The following is a 16,646-nucleotide window of genomic DNA, read 5'->3' on the forward strand; positions in this document are numbered from 1 at the left end:
GCAATCCTGATAACTTAAATCTAAGCTTCCGATTTTCTTCATGAAATGGGTCCTGGTCAGGGCTTCAGAACCTCCATTTCCCACCTGTGAGTTCTGAAGGGTAAACTCCAGGGCTGCATGCAGTAGAGGTCCTTTCTGCTCTAGCAGAAATGCCATAGACTGAGTAACTTATAAACAATGAAAGTTTATTTCTCACAGTTCTGGAGGTTGGGAAGGTGACAGCAGAATCTGTGTCCAGTGAGGACTTAGGCTCTGATTCCAAGATGGCGCCTTGGTGCTCCATCTTCAGGTGGTGATAAGGTAAAAAGCCAAATATACTTTCCCTCCCTCCTCCTCCCTCTCTCCCTCCTCCTTCTTCCCCCTTCCCTCTCTCTCCCCCTCTCCCTCTCTCTCCTTCCTTCCCTCCCTCTCCCCCCCCCCGTGCTTTTTATAAGAGCACTAATCCTAACCATGAAAGCAGAGCCCACTTGGGCTAATAACCCATGAAGATCCCATCTTTTAGCACTACCACATTGGGTATTAAATTTTAACATGAATTTTGGAACAAACTTTCACACTACAGCAGGAAAAAGTAAGAATCCAAGACTAAATTGGTTTGAGGCAATGGGAGCCTGGTGGATACAACTTTAAATTTTTAAAAAATTATCTTTAAGTAGTTGCACAGAAGAGGTGTCATTTAACAAAGAAATTTATGAGGACAGTGCATTCTCACCTCCCTCAATGCAATTTTCTGCATAAAAAAATTGTACAAGTAAGATCTTGAATCCAGAGAATCAAAAGCCAAGATATTTCTCATATCCTCTCTACACCCCCCTCCTTTTCTTTCCTTTTTGTTGGTTTTAGGGCTCAAACTCAGGGCCTGAATGCTGTTGCTTGGCTTTTTCACTCAAGGCTTTCACTTCTGGCTTTTTGCTAGTTACATAAGGATAAAAGTCTTCCAGTCTTTCCAGCCTGGGATGGCTTTGAACTGCAATCCTCTGATCTCAGTCTCTTGAGTAGCTAGCATTACAGCTATAAACACCAGTGCCTGGTGATTTCTCCCTATTTTTCATGCAGATCTTTTGGAGTGCACTCCATACATCTTGTATGGCAAACTCAATGTGTTGTCAATGGATTGCATGATTATCATCATCACATTCCTGCTCTCCATGATAGGTTCAAGACATTAGTGATCCTTATAAAAGCTAGCTCTAGACTTCCAACCTGTTCTTTTTTAAAATAAGTTTTACTACTTCAAAAAACTCTGCAATGAAACAGTCTTAGAATGCTTAAAAAGTTATTACCTTTCTAATAGCTTTTACTATCTCCTTTCAGACTGTTTTCCTGGCTTTTGTTACTTTTCCCTCTCTCTAATCTTCTAGCAGCAGCCCTCTTCTTTGTTATCATTTGTCAGGATGAGGCTGGAAAACTGTGCAATCTAGCTTATTGCAGTTGTGTATGGAGAGTACCCTCAGGAAAAATGCATACTTAGCCAATCGATACGGCTTTTACGGTAGAACTGTGGAGTGGATTATGGAAGTTTAGGCTGTGGTATCAGATAGATTCAAGTATAAATTGCTTCTCATTGGTATTGGGAATTTCCACAAATGACTTGATTGTTCTCAGATTCTGTTTCCTTAGTACAAAACAATAATTTAAGCACCTCTAACTTGTATTGCTGTTGTGAGGATTTAAAGAATCACACTGAGCTAGGCCACAACAACATGTATCTATAATCGCAGTTGCCCAGGCAAAAGCAAGAAAATCAAAGTAAAGAAAAAAGGGACTGAGAACATCATTTAAGTGGCAAAGCGTTTGCCTAGCAAGAATAGGGCCTTGAGTTCAATCACCAGTACCACAAGAAAAGAAAAAAGACTCATGGTCCATAATGAGGCCTAGTTCAAATACTCACAAATACATACACACCATGTAAACCCTCCCTTTCTCTCTGCATCTTTCCCATGCATTAGGATGTTATGGAAAATTGTGTCCGGGGAAGTAGTTCTCAGACTTAAACTTGCATCTGAATTTCTGGGGTGGAGAGAAAGACTTCTTAAAATATAGGCTGTTCAGTTCTAGAGTTTCTGAGTCAATAGGGATAGGTTGAGTCCAAATAATTTTTTTTAAAGAATTAAAGATTAGCTGAGCACTGGTGGCTCACACCTGTAATCCTTGCTACTCAGGAGGCTGAGATCTGAGGATCACGGTTCAAAGCCAGCCTGGGCAGGAAAGGCTGTGAGACTCTTATCTCCAATAAACCACCAGAAAACCAGAAGTGGTGCTGTGGCTCAAGTAGTAGAGTGCTATCCCTGAGCTGAAGAGCTGAGGGACAGCACCCAAGCCCAGAGTTCAAGCCCCACAACCAACAAAAACAAACAACAAACAAAAAGAATTAAAGATTAAAGAACCCTCCCTGCTATGATGCTAAGAGCCACTGGTCTAAAAGATAGAGATTCAAACTCTGCTAAGCCACACAGTACTTACGTTAATCTGGGGATCTTTAATTTCCAGCGCCATAGTTTTCTCATCTGAAACACAGGCATACTCATTTCCACAGCATAAAAGTATAGTAAACAAGCTGGGCATGAGGGGGCTGCAATCCTAGCTACTCAGGAGGCTGAGATCTGAGGATCATGGTTCAAAGCCAGCCTGGGCAAAAAAAAAAAAAAAAGTCCATGAGAATTTCATCTCCAATTAACCAGCAAAAAATTGGAAGTAGAGCTATGGCTCAACTGGTAGAGTTCCAGTCTTGAGTAAAAAAAGCTAAAGGACAGAGCCCAAGCCCAGACTTCAAGCCCTAGTAGTGCCTCCTACCCAGAGAAGAGTGAACAGTAAAGGTAATGATATTTGGAAGAAATCTAACACTTAATAGGTCTTCATAAACCTTATTTATCCCTCTTCTGATTAGGAAAGGGATACAATTTTCTGTTTAACTTTAGGACTTCTAGTGGCCCCCCTAAAATATAGCAATTAGATTCTTTGTCCCTAAAATTGTGCACATCTAATCTGTTGAAGAGTAACAGAAGGCACCATCGAGGAGCCAATACTAGCCCTACACAAGAAGTTTTTCATTAACCTTTTACCTTTGGGGACAATGGTGAATCCTGCAAACAGAAAAGGGTTTTTCGGGTGAGTTTATACAAGTCAAGAGTCCTTTCTTCACCGAATGTCTATAGGCTGTGGGCAGCCGTCTACGCTCACCATCTTCAAGTATAATAATAAGTTGCAAAGCAGGTACAACTCTAAGTGTATTTATTCTGTGCAAATGACACATTCGCCAAGAAAAAAAATACATCTTTCTGTGTGATTGGTTTGCTTGTGTTCTGCCAAGTGGAAGCCTTATCATAGTAAATACATCAACTTTAATTATTCATTCCTATTTGCCTGAAGAAATATTCTTCTGTGACATACATATGTTCATACATTTCCTTGTTGTAGCAACATGGAACTAAACTTTCACACATGAAAGCAACTCCAAGAGTTATTATGGCTCACTTATGTTCTCTATATGGCTCACACATTTTCAGTTTCGTTGAAGAGAAGGTAGTGCGTGAGGAGACAAGAAAGAATTACAAAGCAGATCTTTTTAGTGTGTCTTCAAGTAAAAGAGGGGAAATAACAAGCTACCATCTGCTACCAAGGATGAATTGAAACATTTTACCTAGAGAGATTCATTAATGCTCATTTGCCAAATTCGTTTACTGAATCTACATAACCAAATGAGTTTTCAAGCCTTTGGTTTACCAGCAAGTCACATATTAGGGTCTGCTCTGCCCTCTGGTGTTTACTGTGAGGAATGTCCAGGAGGCATTATGAGTTACAGTGTTTCCTTTAGACATTTTTAGCAATGGGTAGGTGTGAAATTGTTACATTCTCAGTGAAAGGCAATCCCAGTATTGTTGCCAAATTCTAAGGGAAGGAAGTTTGAACATACCTTTGGTCTAGTCATTACATTTTTATCAATTTATCTCACACATGTACTTATACATATACACAGAGAAATGCATCTAAGAATATTTTGGGCTGGCACAAGGCTGACTGTCTCCAAGGCTCTTGGTTCCCAGCTCCAAAGAAGAAGAGGAAGAGAAGGAGAGAGAGAATGAGGAGGAGAAGAAACAGGAGGAGGAAGATATGGAAGAGGAAGGTGGTCTTAGCAGCTGTTTATGACAGAAGAATGGAAACAAGGTAAATGTCCACCAATAGAGTATGAGTTAAATAAATAAACTGTGCACACCCATGTAACAGGATACTGATACCATGAGGCTGTTTAAGAACTAAAGTAAATCTACTAAGCTCTCGCTATTTATATTTATGAAGTGGGAATACTTTTGGGGGGAAGGGATAGTACTAGTTTTCAAACTCAGGGTCCCATGCTTGCTTGGCTTTCTTGCTTGCTGGCATTCTGCTACTTGAACTATGCCTCCAGGCCTACTTTTTTCTGACTAATTGGAGACAGAGTTTCTTGGACTTTTCTTCCTCTCCTACCCCCCTCCCCCATCCCATCTCCTGAGCAGCTAGGATTACAGGCATTGGCCACAGGCAATTGGTGCCCAGCTGGGAATAATTTTTAATGTGTGTCTTACCTGTTCAAAATTTGAACACTTGTATTATTCTGAGATTCTTAACATTCTATACTTCCTTTTGTGTGTGGTACAGGGGATTTAACCCAGGATCTCACGCCTGCTAGGCAAACACCCTACCACTTGAGCTACAACCTCAGCTCACATCTGCACTTATTTTATTTTTTATTGTAAAGGTCATGTACAAAGGGGTTACATACAGTTATATAAATAAGGTAATGACTACATTTCTTGTCCAACCTTGTTACCCCCTCCCTTGATTTCTCCCACTTTCCCTCCCCCCTGACTCTTCACCCTTGCAACTGTAAAGCTCATTTGCAACATAGTGTTTTATGAGTATTGCTGTTACATTTGGTTCACCCTTTCTGCACTTCTTTTTTTGGGCGGGAGAGGGGTCCCATTGTGGGGCCTGAACTCTGGGCCTGGGTGCTGTCCCTCAGCTCTTCAGCTCAAGGCTAGCACTCTACCACTTGAGCCACAGCACCACTTTTTTCTTTTTTCTTTTTGCTTATGTGATGCTGAGGAATCGAACCCAGGGCCTCAGGCATGCAAGGCAAGTGCTCTACCACTGAGCCACCTCCCCAGCCCCTTTCTGCACTTCTTATACATGGAAATACCACAAATAAAACTTTCTACTGTGTGAATATTCACATGTACAACAGAGCAGTGATGCAAATTTAAATCTCTTTTCTCTTTCTATCCCTCTCTCTCTCTCTCTCTCTCTCTCTCTTCCCCCTCCAGCTAGTAAAGAGAACAGGACAGTTTAGAAATACAATGGGCTGAAACTATAGAGGTTGGATTGGATCAGCAGTAAAGTAATTGCTAACAAGAATTCAGTTCTACAGAAGGTTAAGGTTCTTCAACAGTAGTGTTTTTAATGTCCATGGGTGAAATGGGGGGAATTTATGTTCTGGAAGGTTTGCATTTCAATGGAAGTAGAGCATTGTTAGTTGAAAACAAGAATGTTTCTACTGACAGAGCTATCTAGGTTGTAATCTCCTTGTTTTTCACTAGTAGGGGGAAAGCAACCCAGAAGTAAGCAGGTGAAGGCAGAGCTCAAAACAACAGTGTTGAGGAAAGAAAAATCAAAATGGAGTAACATTGGTTCCAGACACTTAAAATGGAGTCCAGAGGCCATTGTTAGTCTGATCCCAGACACATCTGCAGCCCAATCTTGGAACTGAGCCACAGACATGACTCCCAAAGACATGCAAGTTCACCTTTGAGGTACTGTTAACCTCCTCTGACCTTCTGTCTACTGGACCCTTTCCCTCAAAATAGTCTGAGACTGCACTCCAGCCCTTTTTATAAGAACACTTATTTTCCCCCAGCATCCATCCTAAATCCTAACAGTGCGATTTCCAACTCCCTTTTCAGTTTAAATCTATGAATACAACTGGCATTTTGCAAAACTGCAGAGCACAATTTTAAGACTGCTTGAATCTGTGCTTTCCCAGATTGCAAGCTTAATTATCCCCAAATAGATACAATTTTCCCTGTTCTAGCAAGGTTCGTTTTATTTTTGGTAGATAGTATCATATGGCCACACTTAAAATATAGTCACTTCAAAATAAAATTTTGTTTTCTGCTCTAATCTAAATTTAGTCATGCTATAGTAGTCAAATAATGTGACATGAGGACGTTAAGATTTTTATGTTTGTAAAAAATGAAGAGTTTGATAAATACATTTTAAGGACTAACATCTTCATGCAGAAGGGAAGGCAAGGTTGAAGTATAGTCATTTCTCCTTGCCCCTCAATTCATGAAGCTCTTCTGTCTTTCTATTAGCTGAAGAGGAACACTAAATGAGAAACTGATTGACATTCTTAAAAATCATAGCTTGCAAGAGGTTCAGAAACACTACTCAATGTAGTACTGATCTGTTTAGGCTTAACTCACAAACGCAACCGGGGCCTCGAGAAACATGAGACCTTAAAATTAGATTTGGTCATACAAGGGAGGAAAAAAAAATTCTCTTTGCTCTTCTTTGTTCTTAACTGGGATTCTCTGAGCAGATGAATAAGAGACGTATACATATGGGAGAAAACCCCAGACAAATAGATATATTCGTAAGTAAACATTAAAGAAAAACTTATGACTTCCCGTTGATATCGCTTCCCCACCCCCACCCCTTAAACTAGGAAAGAAGAATGCAGAATTGGAAAAGCCAAGCTAGACAAACGGGAAGCCAGAGTTCCATTTGCTGCTTGGATTTAGTCTATGCTTTCCTCATCTTTTACGAGTCTCCAGTAATGAAGTTAGGTCAACCTTGATCGGGCAAAAAGGAGAGGCCTTTATAGACACAGCCTTTATAGATAAAAATGTTCTTACCAAGAGAGCTTTCCAGAGCCAGCAACTTCTGGATCTGCAGTTTCTCAAAATAATCAGCTTATGGGAATTCACATCCTGACAGGCTTCGTTTAGGGTGCTATATTCCACTGTTTGGGGTTTACATGTCCTGAACCTAACCTTTTCTGCATCTTTCCCATTTTCTGTTCTTTCTCTCTTTGAGCAAGTTGCCTTCTACCCTCTGACACTTGATGAGGCTTCTGTCTAAGCCTCTGAGCCCCATGCTCCACCTGAGGTTACCACCCATTTCCATAGGAATAGTTATTTCTTGAGTGCTGCTTTGTTGCATAGACAATCTGATTAAATGAACTGCTTCACAGTACATGATGAAAGAGGCCTGTCTTTTCCAGGAAGCGTTTTGTAGTTTCCAAAGAGAAATTTATGAGTGGCAGTGGATTTCCATTGTCAGCTGTTGCCAGGGGAAATGGCCTTGGGCAGACTTGCTACTCTCCCCTTGCTTCTCTCAGTCTTTTACTGACAGTCACTTATGGGAGCAATGGTTTGTGTCAGGTACTGTTTGAGGTGCCAGGGGTAGAGCAAGTAACAAGTTAGTCTCTGAAGGGCCTTTGATCTAAATAGAAGGCAGATGATTCGTAGATAAGAAAATGAATAAAGATGATGGGTATTGTGGGTGGTACACACACGTGATTGTAGCTCTTGGGAGGTGGAGGCAGAAGGATCATGAATCTGAGGGCCATCTAGTCTCCACAGAGTGAGCTAAAGAACTTGGTGTCTCTGTTAAAGATCTTAACCTCGAAGTCCACTTCACCTTGGGTGAGTAAGAACATCATAGTTACAGGGAGATGGAACGTTGTAGGTCAAGAACCAAAAATTATCTTTAGCCTTTATTAGTAGCCTCTGTTTCCTATCAACCTCTGTATCCAGCCTAACAACCTCTTCACTGTTACATAAAACTCTTGGAATCCATAGCTAGACTGGATACACTTAGCATCCACCAACCCTGGAGCCAAGAATGTGACCAAGACAACATCTGATTTCTATAGATTTCCCTGTCTTGCTTCAACCCACATCCTTGATGACCCCACTTACATATTCTGTGACCACACTGAGTGCCACTGAATTTCCTGTGACTGTACCAGTTCACGTAGCTTTTTCCATGGCAGAACTTGTCATTCAGGTTGACCAGTATCTGCTTCCAGGCATGATCACTCATATGTGACTTAGAACGAACTGTGTTCTTATTTTCTGAAAGCAGCGTTCATATTTTTACATTGGCAAATGAAAACATTTAATAAAGAAAACTTAAGGTGCTTCTAAGTGTGATGGAGGAGCTGAAGTGGATAGCGGGAGGCAGGGTGAATGAAGGTAATTGGGAGGCAGGGAAATGGGGATCAGGCTGTACCTGATTTTAGCCGGGTACAGAATATTCCCCCATAGCCTTGGAAACATCTACATGATGTCACTTCTTGGAACCATATAAGTTTTTCAAGTCTCTTAATGGAACTTACATTCCGACTATGGCTGACAAGGCCTACAACATCTGTTTTCCTCACCTCTAGCAGCTTTGAGCCTGCTGCCTCTTCCCTTCAGCCTCACTGGTCTCTGCCTTGGATGCACTCTCTACCATCCAGAGACCGGGTGCATTGACTTCGATACTTCCTCTGAACACTCCTTCTCTTGCTTCAGATCCCTGCTCTAACACTGCCACCTCTTCCAAGAGGCCTGCTTTGATTGCCCTACTTAAAATAGCACCTTTTCCCTACTTATTGTTCTTCACAGCTATTATCCCTTGACACATCATCTCTTTACTTATGATTAAATTTTGTCTCTCTTGTCCTACTAGGATAGTGAGATGTGTACCTTAAGGTAAGGATTTCCCTGTTCTGAGCATGGCTGTGTTCGCAGTCAGCTAAAGAACAATTATAGATTCATAGAACAAATCATAAGGTACACATCAGCAGGCACCAGATCATGGAAGTCCGTGTAAACCCCAGTAAGGAGCTTGTATCTTGTTCTAATTTTACTGGGCCACCATGAGCTTCTAAGTTAGAGAATGGCCCAGTTAATTCTTTCCAAGGTTCGCTTTGTTGGAAGGCATTCATTGAGAACTTGATGGTTTCTTTCACAAGATGTTAAGCAACCCATGTCGTTGCTGAACATCTTAGTCAACATTTCTTCCATTCATTGAATTCTTTCTATAACTGGTTCCCACGGGGCTAAGGTCTCTGCTCAGAAACAGTTTTAACCAGGTTTGTGTCCATCCTCCACATGTGGCTCTTGAAGCATTTGGCTATGGTTTCTTGGTTGTCTTCTCCCAAGTGTAGACATCTACCATTATTTGATGATGGGGTTTGGGTTTCTTCCATATCTTTCACAGAAGCCTGGCTTCGACAATTGCGGTGCTTTGGTCCGAGCAAAGCTTTGGTCTTTGTACTGACACAGAACAATAAGGCAATGTGTCCAAGTTTGGAGTCTTCTGTGCTTTTTAACTTGAGCCGGATTCAGTTATACATCAGCCATGTTATCAGTGGGTCAGGCTAAAACTTGTGCTGTAGAACAGCTTCTTCAAGAAGCACTGTTTACTTAATCTCCATGCTGGGATTTACCTTGATCCTTGTGAAACTTATCAAAGCTTTGGCTTTGAGATACACTAGATTAGAATCCAATAGTATGGGGTTGAGGGACAGTATTTTAAAGTTTTATCCTTGAAAGTTTCTCTAAGTCATCAGCTTTAAAAATTGTGGACTTAGCCATTTGAAGCATGTGTTCTTAGGTATGTGAGATAGGGGTTTTAGTTCTGGGATGTTGGTAGATAAATACAAAGAATTTGGAGCAAGGTAAATAGATAAAGGGAATATGCCGTGCTAGGGAAAATTGCTAAGTGACCACATAGAAACAAAGAGAGAAAAACTACAAATATTATTAACAAATGAAATAAGTTGGATTGATTTTAACCTAATAGACAAGAGCAGTGAACTGTATAAATCCTTCATGGATTCTTATTGATATATCTATCATAAGAGTACTTCTCAGGGACCATGGTGGGTCTATGTTAATCTACATTGTCAGATATCACGCTCAGTTTTAAAGCTAATTCATTCCTTCACTTATTATTTTTGTGCTAGTATTGGGGCTTGAACTCAGGGCCTCAAATTCTCATATTTGGTTGGTGTTCTACTACTACTTCAGCCATGCCTCCAGTTCAGCTTTTTTGCTGGTTAATTAGAGATAGAGTCTCCTAGACTATTTTTTTTTTGGCTTGGGCAGGCCTTGAACATTATTCCTCGTATCTAAATTTCCTGAATAGCTAGGATTACACATTAGATTAGATTAGACATTAGCCACCAGGGCCCACTTTTTAAACTTAAACTAAAAACTTAAATTTAGAACAAGAAGCAATAGATCAGTAGTGATATTTGTGTGCCTGGGTTGTCTTAAAAATAGCACATTATTCTCCAGGTCCTCTTTTACTTTCATATATCAATACCAGGTAGTATTAATAAAACCCCATGGAGTTTGGTTGTTTTTTATTTTACTATTGAGTGAATTTCCACATATAATTTATACAGAAGCTTCCAGATTTACCAGTAGTTTTACATTCTAGTGCACAATTTAGTATTTTGCTTCCAAGAATACCAATAAATAAGCCAGTAAGTAATCTTAGCTCTACTTGGAAGGCTGAGAGCTGAGAGCTGTGCTTCTAAGCCAGCACAGGCAGCAAAGTCTGTGAGACTTTTATCTTCAATGAACTTCAAAAAAAGCTGGAAGTGGAGCTATGGCTCCAGTGGTAGAGTGCAAACCTTGAGAAAAAACTCAAGGACAGTGCCCAGGCCCTGAGTTCAAGCCCCAGGGTGAGCACACAAAAGAGAGAGGGGGGGAGGTATTATAATTAGAGCATTCTTTCTTATCTATGAGCCTAATAGTTATGTCTAACACAGAATGAGGATTAATTTATTGTAAGCTTCTACCCACGTGAAGGCGGCAATGTTGTTTTTCAGTGATCACTCACATTCATCTAAATGTTCAGAAGCCATCTGGTAGCGGCTCCTGATATTGAGCTGTAGATTTATGTGGCACTTGGCGGTGTTCTGCGGCAGGATCTATTGCTTTTCTTCCTGCCTGCTGAGGCATCTCTCCTGTTTATTGGTTTTGAAAATTCCATTTTTTTCCTACCATAAAATTGTTGCAAACAAATCACCTATGACCTAAAAACAGAGAACAATAAGAGTAAAACTTCTCCCAATTCAACCACTCAATGTTTTGCCAGCATTTGTTTTTATATATGTTCTTAATAGCATAATGTAACTGTATATGTTTTCAGATAAAATGTACATGTTATCAACATCCTGTGCTGTACAGATTGCTGACCGGAATGTTCACAGGGTCACAGTTTCAAGCTTTTGCCACATGAATTATATTTCCCTGGATAGTCAGACCCTAAATTCATTCTGGACTATTAGATGGTCTTAGTATTCTCTAGTTGAACTTCTATTCCATTCTTATGCCCATTTTACTCCTCTCAATGTGAGTCTAATTTCTTTTACTGGATAAGGTAGAAGAGAAGAAAAAAGTCAATGATTGAGGTATTTTTCAGCTGCTAACATTTTATGCGGACACCTTCCTACATTACAAAGTAGAAACATACATTTGGTTTAACCTTTCAGGAAGGCAACTATACAATATGTATATATCAAGATTCTTATACATTAAAAATAGTGTTTGGGTTTAAACTTGTGAGGCAAGTACTCTTATCATGTGGTATATGCTCTCCCATTTTTTTTTTGCTTTAGTTTTTGTTGTTGTTTGTTTTGTTTTTTTGGTACATCTAAGACACTCATCAGATTGTGCTCCTTCTGCTTATCCTTCCCTTATAGCTGGATTACAGGTGTATCCGACCATGCCCAGTTTAAGATTGATTTAAATGATACAGTATTGTGAGAAAAACACAATTTCCATGTGTGTTAGCCCTTCCTTTGTTTTTTTTTATTGTGAAAATACTGTACAGAGGGGTTGCATTAGCCCTTCCTTTGTAAAGCACAGTGCCATCTTCTCTTCCCCTCCTGACGCCATACTGCTTGCTTGCAATGGCATCTTTTGCAATCTTTATCTCATGCTGGATTTAGTTTAGTTTAATTTAGTTTAGTCAGCAGTGTTCCTGACATTTTGTGGACTTGGTTCATGTTGTACTTTTAGGTTCTTTCATGTGATAATTTTATTCCTTCATCCTTCCTTTTAGAACACACAGTCTTTTTATTTTTTAAAGTCTGAGCTCACTGGGCTGGGAATGTGGCTTAGTGGTAGTGTTTGCCTAGCATGCATGATGTCCTGGGTTCAATTCCTCAGTACCACATACATAGAAAAAGCCAGAAGTGGTGCAGTGGTTCAAGTGGTATAGTGCTAGCCTTGAGCAAATGAAGCTCAGGGACAGTGCCCAAAGCCTGAGTTCAAGCCCCAGGACTGGCAAAAAAAAAAAAAAAGTCTGAGCTGTTCAGTGTTCTTCATGGGAAGTCACATTAGCTTTTTTAGCTGCTTCCTCGTTCTTGTCCATACCAGATCATTACTAAATGCATTCTTGGTACTCTAGTCTCATTTATTAAGCCTCATTCCCTTTAAGGATATTCATGATAAGATCAGGCTGATCTTTACCTTCAGTTTCTCTCAAATGTTTCTCCCCCCTTCCTCTCCCTCTTTCTTTCTTTCTTTCCTTCCTTCCTTCCTTTCTCCCTCCATCCTTCCTTCTTTCCTTCCTTCCTCTCTCCCTTCCTTCCTTTTCTTTTTTCCTTCCTCCTTCCTTTTTTTTTTTTTTTTGAGACAGGCTATGACTATATAATCCAGGCTGGTCTCAAAGCTGCAGTCCACCTGCCTCAGCTTCCGAAGTGCTGGAATTACAGGTATGCTCTACCCAGCCCTGCTCATTATTTTTTTTTCTAGTAGTGTATGATGCCAAAGTAAAAGAATCCTAGTGTTTTCTTTCTTATGTTCCAAAGTGTCACAACCGTGTCATCTGAAAGTTGTCCTTGACTTGGACTTCACTTGAAATAGAACAAAGGAGAGGGGGTTCTGACCCCAGATCTGTTCATGAGGACTGGATCAAGAATTGAGAAATGTGGCTGGGGGAATGATTAGCTGGATCACAAGGAATAGTTAGGATTCTGATGATCACTGGCCGTCATTTGGATGAGATAGTGGCACTGTTGAGTTGCAGGAAGTTTCAGTTCCTGTGACTTTGCTGCCCATCAAGGCAAAGGCTGGGCACCCAGCTGCATCAAGCAACGGTCATTTAACACACGTCAGCTACTGGCTCCTTCCTGCTGGGGATTTTCACATATGCATATCTTTTTTTTTTTTTTTTTTGGGTCCGGTCATGGGGTCTGAACTCTGGGCCTGGGCGTTGTCCCTCAGCTCTTCAGCTCAAGGCTAGCGCTCTATCACTTGAGCCATAGCACCACTTCCTGCTTTTTTCATTTTGCTTATGTGGTGCTGAGGAATGGAACCCAGGGCCTCAGGCATGCAAGGCAAGCACTCTACCACTGAGCCACCTTCCCAGCCCCACATATGCATATCTTATTTTCTCCATAAATGTTATCGATTTTACAAACCAGTACAAATAAAATAAAACAAAACTCCAACATACTGAAAGAAAACTATTAAGCTTTCCAGACTTGACTGCTTACTGCAATACCACTTATATTTGGCAGTAGAGAACAGCATGTAGCTCTTTCTTTTAGCCTTTTGTTCTGTTGTGTTTGTTCCTAATGAGTACCAACTCACTGAGTCTCACTCAGATCTATTAGGTTAGATGGGTTGTGTAAGCATTTCAAGTACTTTGATGTAAGATATCTGAAACATTTATATTAGTATGAAGATCATAAATAAAAGTTAATTTCAGCTGTGTGCCAGTGGCTCACTCCTGTAATCCCAGCTACTCAGAAGCCTGAGATCTGAGGATCACGATTCAAAACCAGCCAGGGCAGGAAGGTCCATGAGACTCTTAGCTCCAATAAACCACCAGAAAACTGGAAGTGACACTGTGGCTCAAGTAGTAGAGTGCTAGCCTTGAACTGAAGAGCTCAGGGAAAGTGCTTAGGCCCAGAGTTCAAGCCCCATGACTGGCAAACAAAACAAAACAAACAAACAAACAAACAAACAAAAAACCATTCCCTATGAGTCAGGAATGTTGTAAGGATTCTGCGTGTGTGTATGTGTGTGAACTTAGTCCTGACAACCATTGAAAGATAGCTTATTTGGCCCATACTCTAGAGAAAAGACTTGACCATATAAATGTTACTTGCTTATGATGACAGAGCTAGTAAGAGACAGTCAAGGTTCTAGACCAAGTGCATCATAATTAAAATCTCTATTCTTAGCCATAGCACCATTACCTCCTTGCTAATGGATCTATCTATCTCCTTTATTGGACGGACTCATCTTGAGGCAAGATAGATCACAGAAGTGACAGCTAACATTCAAAAATTCAGCCATAAACTCTACATTGATGAATAGCTTGAATCAAAGCACACACATACACACACACACATACACACACACACACACACACACACACACACAATTTCCTTTGATTTGAGCCCTTTCCTCCCTCAGAAAGCTGTACTATTCAGTAAGAAGAGTGAAAAATAATAAAGAACAAAGATCAGTTTTCTGCCCCTGACCTTGCTCACTTGTCTGAGTAATTAGTACATTCTGGGGACAGAGCAAGGAGATCTTAAAGACACTTGTCTTGGGAACAAAACATTAGAGAAAATGACTCCTTTGATTATCAGAGTGTTTGCAAAGGAAAATATGTATTTCAAGGATGGACACCTGTGTTGAAGGGAGCGTCTGGCAGAAGCTCCCCTTTGTTTAGAAGATGGTTAAATATCTGTGTCATAACAACCCAGATGTCATGAACAGACCAACCTTCCTATCCCTGGGCCCAATCTACAAAACAATGTGAATGGTATGGTGTTCGGAACAAAGGAAACCCTATCCCTTGCCAAATCGGAGCCAAACCCCAAAGGAGGAAATGGACTTTTGTGTGTGTATCGATTGATACTATTTTTAAAAGTAAAAAGAAAAATAAAACAGAAGTACAACATCCTAGAAGAAGAGAAGAGGTTGAAGCTCTCTATATTTGCCTACCTAGTTACAATATCCACTGACACTGTGCTTAGAGAATGGAATACAACTCCTTTTACCATAAATACCACTGGTGTTAAAACACTTATTGCACTGTTACCAAATAAGCTTGTACTGTTGTCTGGGTTGTGTACTATTCTTTCTTTGCTTATACTAACAAGCTTTCTTTGTACCTTGATGTGCTCTGAAATTCTTGTTTTGTAACATTACAGACTTAGCACACATGGGTATTCTCCTCCCTTTTGGAGGTCTCCTCCCTACATCATTTCTGGTTCTGGTAATAATCCTATGAAAAATCAGATACTATGGTCCTTTTCCCACTTTGTCTATACTTTGTTCTATACTTCTCCACAGCTTGACATCAGTGTATGTAGGCATATCTCTCTAATTGCAATCTAAGATCTAAACATCTGGGTTGGTGAATCTGCCTAGCAGAATTCCCTCCAGTCTCTGGTCCTTAATTTTTTTCTAGGATTGCATTGTTCTGTCATACCAGACCATGTTTTTTGTTTGTTTGTTTGTTTTTTTGGGGGGGGTAAATCCTTCCTGCCAATGCTTGTTTCAGGATAGCAGAGTAGGTTCTGATTTACCATGATTGGAGGCACAAGTGTCCAATTTCCCATCATGCATTTCATGGAAATGTCTGCCACTCACCAGCTCCACAGAAAGCACCGTTGGTTTAGAGAGAACAATTCACACCATGATGATTGAAGCATGAATTTACCTAGCAAAATATACTCTGGTTTTCTTTCTTCCAATTGATCTCTTATCCTGCATTATCCTCTCACCCTGCTGTTCTATACTTCTTTTATATTTCTGTCAATATTCTTTTGAAAATATAAACCTGACCTGTCTCTTTTGCCTTTATGGTGAGTTCTATCTTGGGAACATGGCATACAAGAGCCTAGGCCGTCTAGTTCGGAACTCTCCCATTTCTTGCTATTCCTTATCTAAAATGGTCTGCAAATACTCAACTATTTGTAGCTGTTGGGTACATCAAGCAGTTTCACCCTTCCTGGCTTTGACAAAGGGAATCCCATCCTTACTACTACAACCTCACCTGACAAGAAACACCAGTACTGAACATTTTCTGCTATTACATAATTTTTAATCTTGCATCTCAGTTTTAGTAAACTGTGAATACCTTATAGGTAATAGTGCAGTCTTGTTTATTTCTGAAATTCCAGTATTAATCACAAACTACTGCTCAGTAGGGGCTTAGTAGGGGTGTGGCATTCACAAGAGATTAGGCATTGTGTAACACAGAAGTAGTGCTTCTTTGGCAAGAGAGAAGTGTGTGGTGAAATCTTATGAGTTGAACTTGACTTAGGTAAACAGTGAATGGATAGGCAGTAGGTCCCGATCCTCACTACAGTCATCATGACCTGGGGGCCTCTGAATTTAAAATGGCTCTGGGGCTGGGAAGGTGGCTCAGTGGTAGAGTGCTTGCCTTACATGCATGAAGACTTGAGTTCGATTCCTCAGCACCACATAAGCAGAAGACGCTGGAAGTGGTGCTATGGCTCAAGTGGTAGAGCACTAGCTTTGAGCTGAAGAGCTGAGGGACAGTGCCCAGACCCAGAGTTCAGGTCCCAGGACCGGGAGCAAAAAAAAAAGAGAAAAAGAAAATAAAAGGCCTTA

The sequence above is a fragment of the Dipodomys ordii genome, unplaced genomic scaffold (genome assembly GCF_000151885.1).
Source record: "Dipodomys ordii isolate 6190 unplaced genomic scaffold, Dord_2.0 Scaffold7, whole genome shotgun sequence".
In the NCBI taxonomy this organism is placed as follows: Eukaryota; Metazoa; Chordata; class Mammalia; order Rodentia; family Heteromyidae; genus Dipodomys; species Dipodomys ordii.